This window comes from Lissotriton vulgaris, unplaced genomic scaffold, assembly GCF_964263255.1.
Source record: "Lissotriton vulgaris unplaced genomic scaffold, aLisVul1.2 SCAFFOLD_336, whole genome shotgun sequence".
Taxonomy (NCBI): Eukaryota; Metazoa; Chordata; class Amphibia; order Caudata; family Salamandridae; genus Lissotriton; species Lissotriton vulgaris.
In genome coordinates this window covers 904,791-915,159 of record NW_028249992.1, presented here as the reverse complement: position 1 = coordinate 915,159, position 10,369 = coordinate 904,791, and the positions used below count along the sequence as shown (strand labels likewise).

Below are 10,369 nucleotides of genomic sequence, written 5' to 3'. Positions count from 1 at the left end.
CACTGTGCGTAAAGAGACGCCATGACCAGCTACAATGGGGGGGCCTTGAAGCCAGGATGAAGGCCACGCACTGTGCGTATAGAGACGCCGCCGTGACCAGCTCTGAAAGGGGGACCTTGGGGTCACGGCGAAGTCCGCGCACTGTGCGCAAATAGACGCCATGACCAGGTATGATGGGGTGGGGGGCTTGAGGCGAGGATGAAGGCGGCGCACACTGCTTAAAGAGACGCCCTGACCTGCTCTGGTAGGAGGACCTTGAGGCGAGGGTGAAGGCTGAAAACCTGCATGTAAAGAGATGCTCCGATAAGGTGCCCTTGATGATAGGGCAGAGAGCAGTCAGTGTGTGTAAAAAGTGGCGTGATCAGCTATAACAGGGAGACAGACCTTGAGCACAGGGCGAAGGGCGCGCGCTGTGCGTAAAGAGACGCCCCGACCTGCTCCGAAGGGGACGTTTGGAGAACAGGTGTGCTGCCTGCTGCACTGACAGGGAGCTATTGTGTGAGTGAACGACGGACCTTGTCTGATACCTTGAAAGTGTTGGCATGTGGAGGATAGACCTTTATAGAGGCCTCCGGTAACTTATTGACAGGGCCTGGCCAAAGGCCGACATGCTCAGCATAGAAAGCAGAACTCACCTCGGATAAGAGAGAGGGAGTTGTGAAGAGCGCACAGACTTTCCAAGGCCATCTGGAACAGAGGGAAAAAGGTAAAATGATTTTGGACAGGGTGGAGGGCGGTTACAGATGTGAAAACTATGGTGTTGTACCATACTGAAGAAAGACCCCTTACCCGGTTATAGAATCTCAACTCGGTGTCACTTGTGTTTAAGTGATGTAGGAGGTTTTAAGTTTATTGTGTGATTTCTTGTAGCATTTACTACAAATATTGCCTAAAAACTCTCCAGCCAAACTCAAGTGCAGGCGACTTACATATTACTTCTTCAGAACTTTGAAATAACAACTCGGTAAATCTGTGTTTCAAAGTTCGGATGAACACATAGTGAGCATGCTCTAAAGATACTGGGTGATGGGGAATATCTGAGGAGGCATTGAGGGTTCATAAATGGTGGTGATAATCTGAAGACACATTAAGCTTTACCGAGCTAGGCGGGGTACTGAGGTTACAGGGTGGAGAGACAAAGCGGGACATGCGTTGGGTGTTGATGAGTGATGCTGACATATGAGCAGGCAGGAAGTATTACTGGGTGACGTGGCAAATCTGAGCACGCACGAGGGATTACTGAGTGATGGTGCAAATATGTATATGCACTGAAGAGCACTGGTTAAATGTGCAAAACCGAACATTCTTTTAGGATCAATCAATCAGAATTCTTTATTTAGCTCTAAAGAGCATTAAAAGTCACATCATAAAATACACGGTGCAAAGGGGTTCATAAATGATTATAAGTGAGGGAGCAGACTATAATGAAAATACACCATAAAAACTTCAGCAAGGTCCATTAAATAGTGTAATGGCAGCAAAATACCAAACAATTTCAATATGTAGATCGCAGCCTCAGGGAACTTAGGATGTAATTTAAAACAGAAATAATAACAGTTTCATTTCCCAGGCACTGTAAGAAAAGGCTGCTATCTGGGATCTAAAATCCAATGCATGCAATATGTGGAGCAGGAACTGCCTTTGTTGATGGAGGTACAATGTGCAAAATAAAGCAAAGTGCAAATTGCTTTGTTCTGCTGGGATCTCACAGTGACAAGGGTGATGATGGGATGGGCCACCAAAAAGTGTGTGGTTTGTAGTCAAAACCTTGTAAGTAAGAACTTCTATCTTTCATCTACAATAAACTGTAAATACAGTGCTGGGCATAGCAGTAGAGCCCAAAAGTTTACTCCGCACTCTTCCCAGCTATCGCCCTGTCGTGACTTTTGTGCATGTTGATAAAAGAGATTTGTTAGGTGTGCTGTGGCGATGTTAGAAAAGTTGGGATGCCCTGACTTTCACAGCCGTTTTTGACAGATTTGCGGAATGCATGAGGGTGCAAATATATACATGCACTGAGGATCACTGGAGGAAAGTGAAAACCTGAACATCCATGTTGGATTATTGAGTGATGGTGCAAATATATACATGCACTGAGGAAGTGTGACTAAAGGTGCAACCTGAACATTCATTTATGATTAATGAGTGTTGGTGCATATCTGGGCAGTCACTAATGATTAGTGAATGCTGGTGCAAATCTGAACATGCACCAGGGCTTATTGAGTGATGGTGCAAATATATACATGCACTGAGGAAGTGTGACTAAAGGTGCAAACTGAACATTATTATTATTATTATGTTTCTTATATAGCGCCTGAATCGACCCCCGAAGGGGTATCTCCGCGCTTGCCTTGGGAACCCGTCCTGGCTTTTCTCTGTGAGATAGCCCCTACAGGGCATCCCCAAGGTGAATGCCAGGCATCCCGCCGCGGGGGGGCCGTTGTGGAGATTAAGCAAGCTTTTTTTTTTATTTTTTTTTTATTTTTTTATTATACCATTGCACAATTCACACAATTCATTATATATTGTACAATCATACATTGTATTCATTTATCATATTACATCATACAAAAAAAGGAAAACAATTAGAAATTCATTAAAACACCATATCAGCATCTACACTGTTATTTCGATTGCCATTACTTGCCCTGGTCCAATCTCACAAATCCAGACCTTCTTTCCATCTTATAATAGGGTCCCATATCCTTAATCCCAGTCTCCTCCCTTTCTTACCTTTCCGGGCATATATATTTTTTTCCAAATTATAGGTTGATAAAAGGTTAGATAGCCAGACTTGCATTCCAGGGGGATTTTTATCTAACCAAGCCCTGGCTATGCAGAGCCTAAAGACTGCCATTGCGACAAAGATGAACTCCCTCTGTATAACACTAGTGTCTGTGACTATCCCAAGCAGTATTTCTGGGGGTTTTAAAGTAATCTGAATATTTAGAGTACCATCCAGAAACTTCTCTATATCCTTTATCGTTGTCTGTATTTGTGGGCATACAGCAAATAAATGTATTAAGTCTGCGTCAAGGGAGCTACATCTTGGGCATGTGATACCTGAGGTACCTCCCCATTTTGCTATTTTTGCAGGGGTAAAGTAAAGCGAATAAAGAGTTTTATACTGCTGTGATTGAAGCGGTGCTGAACACAGGAGAGTTCGCCCTAAGTCTAGTGACTCCTTAAACCAACAGAGCTCCCCTTCCAGCTTGTCTGCCCACTTTTTACTATACTTATCCATATCATCTGGTTTCCCTGCTAACAAATTTGCATAAAAGCACCGTATTGAGCAATCCCCCCCCAGTCTTATTTTCTGGAGAATTTCTATTTTAGCAAAACCTATACTTCCACCCCGCTTATTCCCCAGAAAACTTCTTAGCTGAAAAAATTTGAAAAGGTCCCTTCTGTCTAACCCAAATTTTGTCATTAACTCTGTAAATTGAAACATCCCCTCCATATTCCTCACATCCCCAAGCTGTACTATCCCCTTCTCCACCCAGCCCGCCATTATACTGTCGCCAAAAATCTGCACTGCAAGGGAGACATTTTTATACAACCTCGTGTACCAGTTGTATCGACCCAGACCCATTTTTTTCATCACTGCATTCCAAATCTTAATAGCAGCTTGGACCGTCTTAAACCTCGTTCTTTTGAAGTAAGCAAAATCAATACATTTGAGGAAAGAGTTCTCTACCTCCGGTCCCAACACAATGGAGTATATCCTAGATGAATCATTCGTTGTTCTATCATCTATAGCCCCTCCTCCTAACAGTCCCCGCATATACGAGATTAAGCAAGCTTAATGCCCAGAGTTGCAGAGTGTGAACCCATGATTAGGTCAGGAACCGAAGCGAGAATTGTCGAGTCCATGGACATTTGAGCTCAAGACCCTGCCGCGTCGGGAATTGAACCCTGGTCCCGGGTCTGACCTCTGCTTCAGGGTCTGCCTGCTCTAACCAGTGAGCCACACTTCTCCACATTAATTTATGATTAATGAGTGTTGGTGCATATCTGGGCAGTCACTAATGATTAGTGAATGATGGTGCAAATCTGAACATGCATCAGGGCTTATTGAGTGATAGTGCAACTATATACATGCACTGAGGAAGTGTGACTAAAGGTGCAAACTGAACATTAATTTATGATTAATGAGTGTTTGTGCATATCTGGGCAGTCACTAATGATTAGTGAATGATGGTGCAAATCTGAACATGCACCAGGGCTTATTGATTGATGGTGCAAATATATACATGCACTGAGGAAATGTGACTAAAGGTGCAAACTGAACATTAATTTATGATTAATCAGTGTTGGTGCATATCTGGGCGGTCACTAATGATTAGTGAATGATGGTGCAAATCTGAACATGCACCAGGGCTTATTGAGTGATGGTGCAAATATATACATGCACTGAGGAAGTGTGACTAAAGGTACAAACTGGACATTAATTTAGGATTAATGAGTGATGGTGCATATCTGGGCAGTCACTAATGATTACTGGGAAAATCTGAACAGTTACGAAGGACTCTTGATTGATGCTGCAAATCTGAACATGCATTAAGTGTTATTAAGTGACGGTGCACATCACATTATGGGCTGTGGCAGCACACAAGAACACTAGCTGTCACGCATTTACTTATTAGTTAATCCACGAACTCATCCATTCACTGGGCTGCTCACTGTTTCATCCATTTATGTGCTCCCTAATTCATCCAACAATAAACTCGCTCAACCATTCATCCATCCACTCATCCATGCAGTTACTCACTCATCCATTCTTCATCCTTGCATTTAGCCACTCACCCCATGCTCATCCATGCACTCACTCATGCAGACATGTACCCACCCATTCTTCTTCACCCACTCACCCATCCACACCTGACCAGTGAAGGACAATTCGTTAAAGACAGGCCTGCTATCTTTGTCCGTGTCTGTTTAAACTCCAGTTAGCAATCTAGCACCCTTGTGAGGGAAGGCTTCCCTTTTGGGATGAAGGCTGAAAGTCAGTGTGGGAGATGTCTCTTAAGCAGGCCACTGGAATTTGCGATTTTGTGGCCGCAGCGATTTTCGCATGGTTATAGAATTGCTGCATTTGACTTATAATCCATACTCTGCTGCATAATGTGCATTTTTTAACAAAAAAAATGTTTTGTTTCTAGCTCAAACGGTTCACGAGTTACTTAAAATGCGATGACACGTGTTGGCCCTCAGTGCACGGCTCTTTGCAAAGCTGGACTGCACACCTTTCTGTTGCTTATTGCTTTATTTGGATGTTAAACTGGTACTAATGAGGTGCAGCCAATGCCCAGAGAGAGTTACCATGTTGAAAAATGATCAAATAAAGAAGTAATACTATTACAAAATGTGGCTCATTGTGCCGCATAATTTGCCCTTTCCTGCTGCATAATTTACTGAACCCTGCTGCATAATTTGGCCCTCCCCTGCTGCATAATTTGGCCCTCCCCTGCTGCATAATTCCAGTGGCCCTGATTTTAAGGTATGATCTGTGGGATGGTTTGAGAATTTTATGGGTGAGCCTACAGCGGTGTTTCCAATTCTGGTGTTTGTAAAATGTTGTTTATTATCTGCTCCTTTAATGGGATGTGATGTTTGTGCAGCTAACAGTAGGTTTGTTGAAGTTTGTAAAGAAAATATACAGCACCACAGAAAAGAACACAATTATAACAAAATAACGCAACACAATAAGACAACCCTACAACAGAAACATAAAATACAACAGCAAAACAACAGTCCAACCAAAGTGCAACATAACAATCAACAGATCTCAACAGTAGCACAAAGACAACACAAAAACAGCTCATTAGGTGACCCTATAAGAACAAGGGGAGAAAATATAGAAGAGGTGGAAGACTGTAAATCATCCAGGACTGGGACACTTGCCATTCTCTGATGTCCCAAGCACAATCCTCCTTTAAATAATGTCCCAGTGTGTCTGCAGCGCCCCCTTCCTGTTGTGCCATCCTAAGCATCTAGGTGTGCGCAGCAGGGCGGCTTTATGCCGCATGCATCTGGGTGAGTTGCAGGTGCAAGAGCCTCACGGTTTGCCAATCTGGAGTCTGTGCTTCTGCCCAGAGCCATTGCTGTGTTTAGAACCACAAACTCAGACCCACAGGGTCAGATGATGAAAGGCGGAGTCATGCTTCGAGATAGCACTACCTGGGAGCTCTTGGCTAAAAGGGCACCATCCATTTGAGGGCCAGGCTGCAGCTCGGAGGGTTAACTCCTTGTTAGAGATCCACCGGCGAAGAGTGAAAGCAGATGTGAAGCAGATGTTATTGCAGTGATGAGGAGGACTCGGTACTACTGCTAATCTCAAATGCCATTCTTGACCAAACTGTGTGATCCTGGGCAAATCACTATGCTCATTAGTGCCTTTTCTGGTTCCTAAGTTTGTCCATTGAGACGTTCCAGACAATGAGGTGGTTCTTTGTGTTAGAGGAGGGAGCCTCCACACTGGCACATCAACAACTTCACCGTTAGGCCTCAGCCGTAAATGGGCTGGGAGCAAACAAGCTGATTAGACGACTCTGCACAAATACCCCCTCACATAGCTGTCCATAAGCTAAATACACTATGACAGATTTACAATCTCGTTGCACCACTTTTGCGTCACTTTTCCCATGTTAAAAACGATGCCAAAGTGGCTCAAGGGACTTGTAAATAAGCCCCACTGTAACCCATTTCTACCCCACCACATCTCTCCTCTTACCTCATTTACTTATCAGTAGTGCTCCGTACATCTAGCCCCACATCAACAGCGGTCCACCTCCCTCATACCACGGCTCCCACCCCAGTGTTTATCCCTCACCCACACCTCTCTTCCCTGCGGCCTTTTACGCACCACCACATCTCTCCTTTCCTCACCTCATCAATATCCACTGGGCCCCACACACACCTCTGTCCCAACCATCATTGCCTGTCAGATTGCTCCGGCCCTGCCCACCCCACAGTCTTTATCCACCTACCCACCCCACAAAATGTATTTTGTAATAAATAGTTGAGTACGAGTGTTTTCAGTCGGGTGTGGCGAGGTGAGGCATGTGTTGGATTTCACCTGGAATTTTCACATACACACAGGCAAACTTTTACACACACACTCACTCTCGCCCCTTTGTTTTAAAGATCTTTAAAATGTTGCTTGGTTTGAAACATATTGGGGCACATGCATAAAAGGAAATTGCATTCGCAAATGGTGCGAATCGCAAAATTCGGCCGTTTGCGAATGCAATTCCCATTTTTGGGATGCCTTAACATTTTTGTAATTTTCGCAATTTAAGAAATCGCAAAATTGCGATTTCTTAAATTGTAAATGCATTTAAGGAATTTCACGTTGAGATTCCTTAAATGCAATGCATCAAACTCTAAAAATGTGCGAATTCGCAAATAAGGGGAGCAAATTACCATGAAGTTGACCTTCATGGTAATTTGCGAAAACTTTGAAAAATGCACTAAAGTGCATTATTCAAAGTTCAGTTTTACACACACACATGCCCTTGGGGCATGTGAGTGTGCAAAATGTACTTCTAAGCAGATTTCAGGGGTGCAACAGGGTGTCCTTTGGACACCCCTGCACCCTTGAAATTGCATTCTTAATTTGCGAATTTCTAATGCTGAATTGCAAATTAAGAATGTCTTTCCATTCATTCCTATGGGCCCCTAGGCCCATAGGAATGGATGGGGAGGTATTCCTTAATTGCGATTCTCAATTAGAGAATCGCAATTAAGGAATTTTAAGAAATCGCTATTTTTATAGCGATTTCTTGATGCATTGCAGTTTGCAATTCCTTAATTGCGATTCCTTATTTTTCGCAATTAAGGAATCGCAAAATGCAATATTGATGCATGTACCAGATTGTGTTTTAAGTGCTCCTAGCAATACGCACTGTCCCTTAAACACACACCCCCCATGTCCTGCTCCTCATATAATGTATTTTTTACAAAATATGACAACCTTACTGACCAAGCTACATCCCTGTATACCCTACAGGTGCCAAGTGACTGCCCGAGATGTCACCTGTACAGTGTGTCTCCCTGTCAGTAAGAAACCGTAAACACAATTAAAATCCCACCCTAAAAGCACACGAGAAGACAAACAAGCATTTGCAATGCAATAGGTCTCGCATTTGCGAGAGTTTAAGCTATTGGCATTGTAAATGACACTACCTTTTATTTATGTGGTTTTATTTATGTTTCGAAAACCAACACGCAAATAAAAGGCATTGCCATTTACAATGTCAATAGCTCAGACTCTTACAACTGCAAGACCTATTGCATTTTCAATGCTTGTTTCTGAAAGTGGCTTGCTGCTTTTCAGTTAAAAAGGTTGTGATTGTGGTTCCTTCGTACCAGATGGCACTGACTCCTATAGCTGTTATTCCATGACATATCAGAAGGCTCCTCTATATTGCTAAACTTTCAATGCTATTATTGTTACTATCATTACATCTGAGGCTTGAGCATGTAAGATTGCTGTAAGGAGTCTGCTGCCTGATCCTGTGAGCTCTAAATAATTTGCAAGTAACGTTACTGTAAAAACCTGAAGGTCATGTCGTCTGCTTTTTACCACCTGTGATTGTGGGATTTGAAAACTGTTTCATTTATCCACTCTACCTCTCCCAAGTAGAAATCAAGTGATACCATATGGCTGAGAATATGCTTGAAAGGGACAGAAAGGAAAAATGACTTGAAAAAGATGGCATGTGGCAGTGCATAATCAGATTTCTTTCGAACAGTTTGTAATGCATTTAGCTCTTTAGCCAATAATTGGGGAAATTATGCTAAACATCCCCTGTTTTGCAATATTTTTAATGAAAGTTTTCTGGGGCACTTGGGGGGGGGGGGGGTCGAATGAGCCCAACATACAGCAGGAGAGTGAGACTTGTCTGCCATATATGACACACATAATAAGAATATTTCATCAGTGCTCATTCAGACCTTCTGTATTTGTAGGTAATGTATGTGAAAATTGTGCGGCAAAAAGCTGCATTTGTGCATGATTTGTTCAAAATGTTTGCGAGAGGAATAAACCCCCATGAACCCATATTTAAAGTCAGATTTGTCTGCTTCAGCCACTTCCTTATGGAAATTCAGCTCACAAGCCTCCCCAGGGTAAAACTCATCAATTAGTACTGCTGCCCTAGAGACTCCAAATTGAAGATGCAACACAATCCTAGATCCCTTCTAAAGCATGTCCTTGGTTAGTAGAGCCAAAACCACACACAAACACAAGCGCACACGCGCACGACACACACGCATGCACGACACACACACCCGTGCGCGACACACACAAACGCGCGCGCAACACACACACATGCATGCACCTTTCTCTCTGTACTAAAGCTCCTGCTCTCTCTATACTAGGAGCTATGTGTGTTTGCAACAACACGGGTGGGCGCATCAGGCCTGTGTTACTTGTGTTTCTCACCACTTGATCTGGCGGAGCATTGGAACAAGCTGTGAGACTATCAGTCAAACCACTCCCATACCAACCTTGGGATGAGGGTCACATGCTTCTAGCCCCTTGGTGGCATCCCTCTTAAGCCTAACTTAGATAGTTACCCCTAAATTCTTCAGAATACGGGTAGGAGGCACATTGTGGAGAACTCTTCATCACTGGAACAAATCAGATGTATCCCTGCACACAAACCTGTTAGAAATTAAGGAAATCTGGATGTTGAGGGCTTTCCTATCAGTGCTGAGATCCAAGGTCGTGACAGTCAACACACTCACAACAACACCATTTTCTACACCTGGACACTTGGGAATTCAGGCATGCCACTTGACATGGCCTCTATGGTGAATTTACACTCATTGTGAGGCTGGAGAACAGCCAGGACTTAGCACTAGGATAAAGTTATCTTCCTGGTAACTTGGGTACTCTCTTAGACTCTGATAAGGAGTGTTAAAAAAAATTCCACTGCAAGTGCAAACTCCTGTTTACACAAGGATTGCACTTATATCTATAGTTGTAATTACCGAAAGGTCCTTATTTTTTCCAGGTAAATTCAACTGATCCTATCTGAAATTTAACAGAGCAAAAATGCTTCGTCTACATTGGCATATTTGACTTTTGGTATGGAAAGTACCAAAATCCATGTTATTTACGATTTTACACGGGTAAACTTGTAAAAGATTCCTTTTGGCGCACACTGTAAATTCTAAACCCCAGAGTTTTAGATTTTATTAAAAGCTAATATATCCAATCTGGGATACTCTTAATATTAGTTTTCAACACCCTCACACCATTATCAACACCCTAACACAATTACCAAAAACCCTCACACCAAGACATCAGCCACTGTTTGCCTCCTTAATTACTTCCAGGTAATTCCAGATGTGCTGGTTT

The 10,369-nt window shown here is 43.1% G+C and overlaps 1 protein-coding gene across 1 annotated transcript in view; it reads left to right on the top strand.

Annotated features, from left to right (window-relative positions):
- The first annotated feature begins 493 nt into the window (after positions 1-493).
- LOC147663432 (acyl-coenzyme A amino acid N-acyltransferase 2-like) overlaps positions 494-10,369 on the top strand; it is a 45,962-nt gene continuing 36,086 nt past the window's right edge. The window contains exon 1 of the mRNA XM_086950461.1: positions 494-706. The gene's annotated coding sequence lies outside the window, so the exon portion shown is untranslated. The remainder of the gene's footprint in view (positions 707-10,369) is intronic.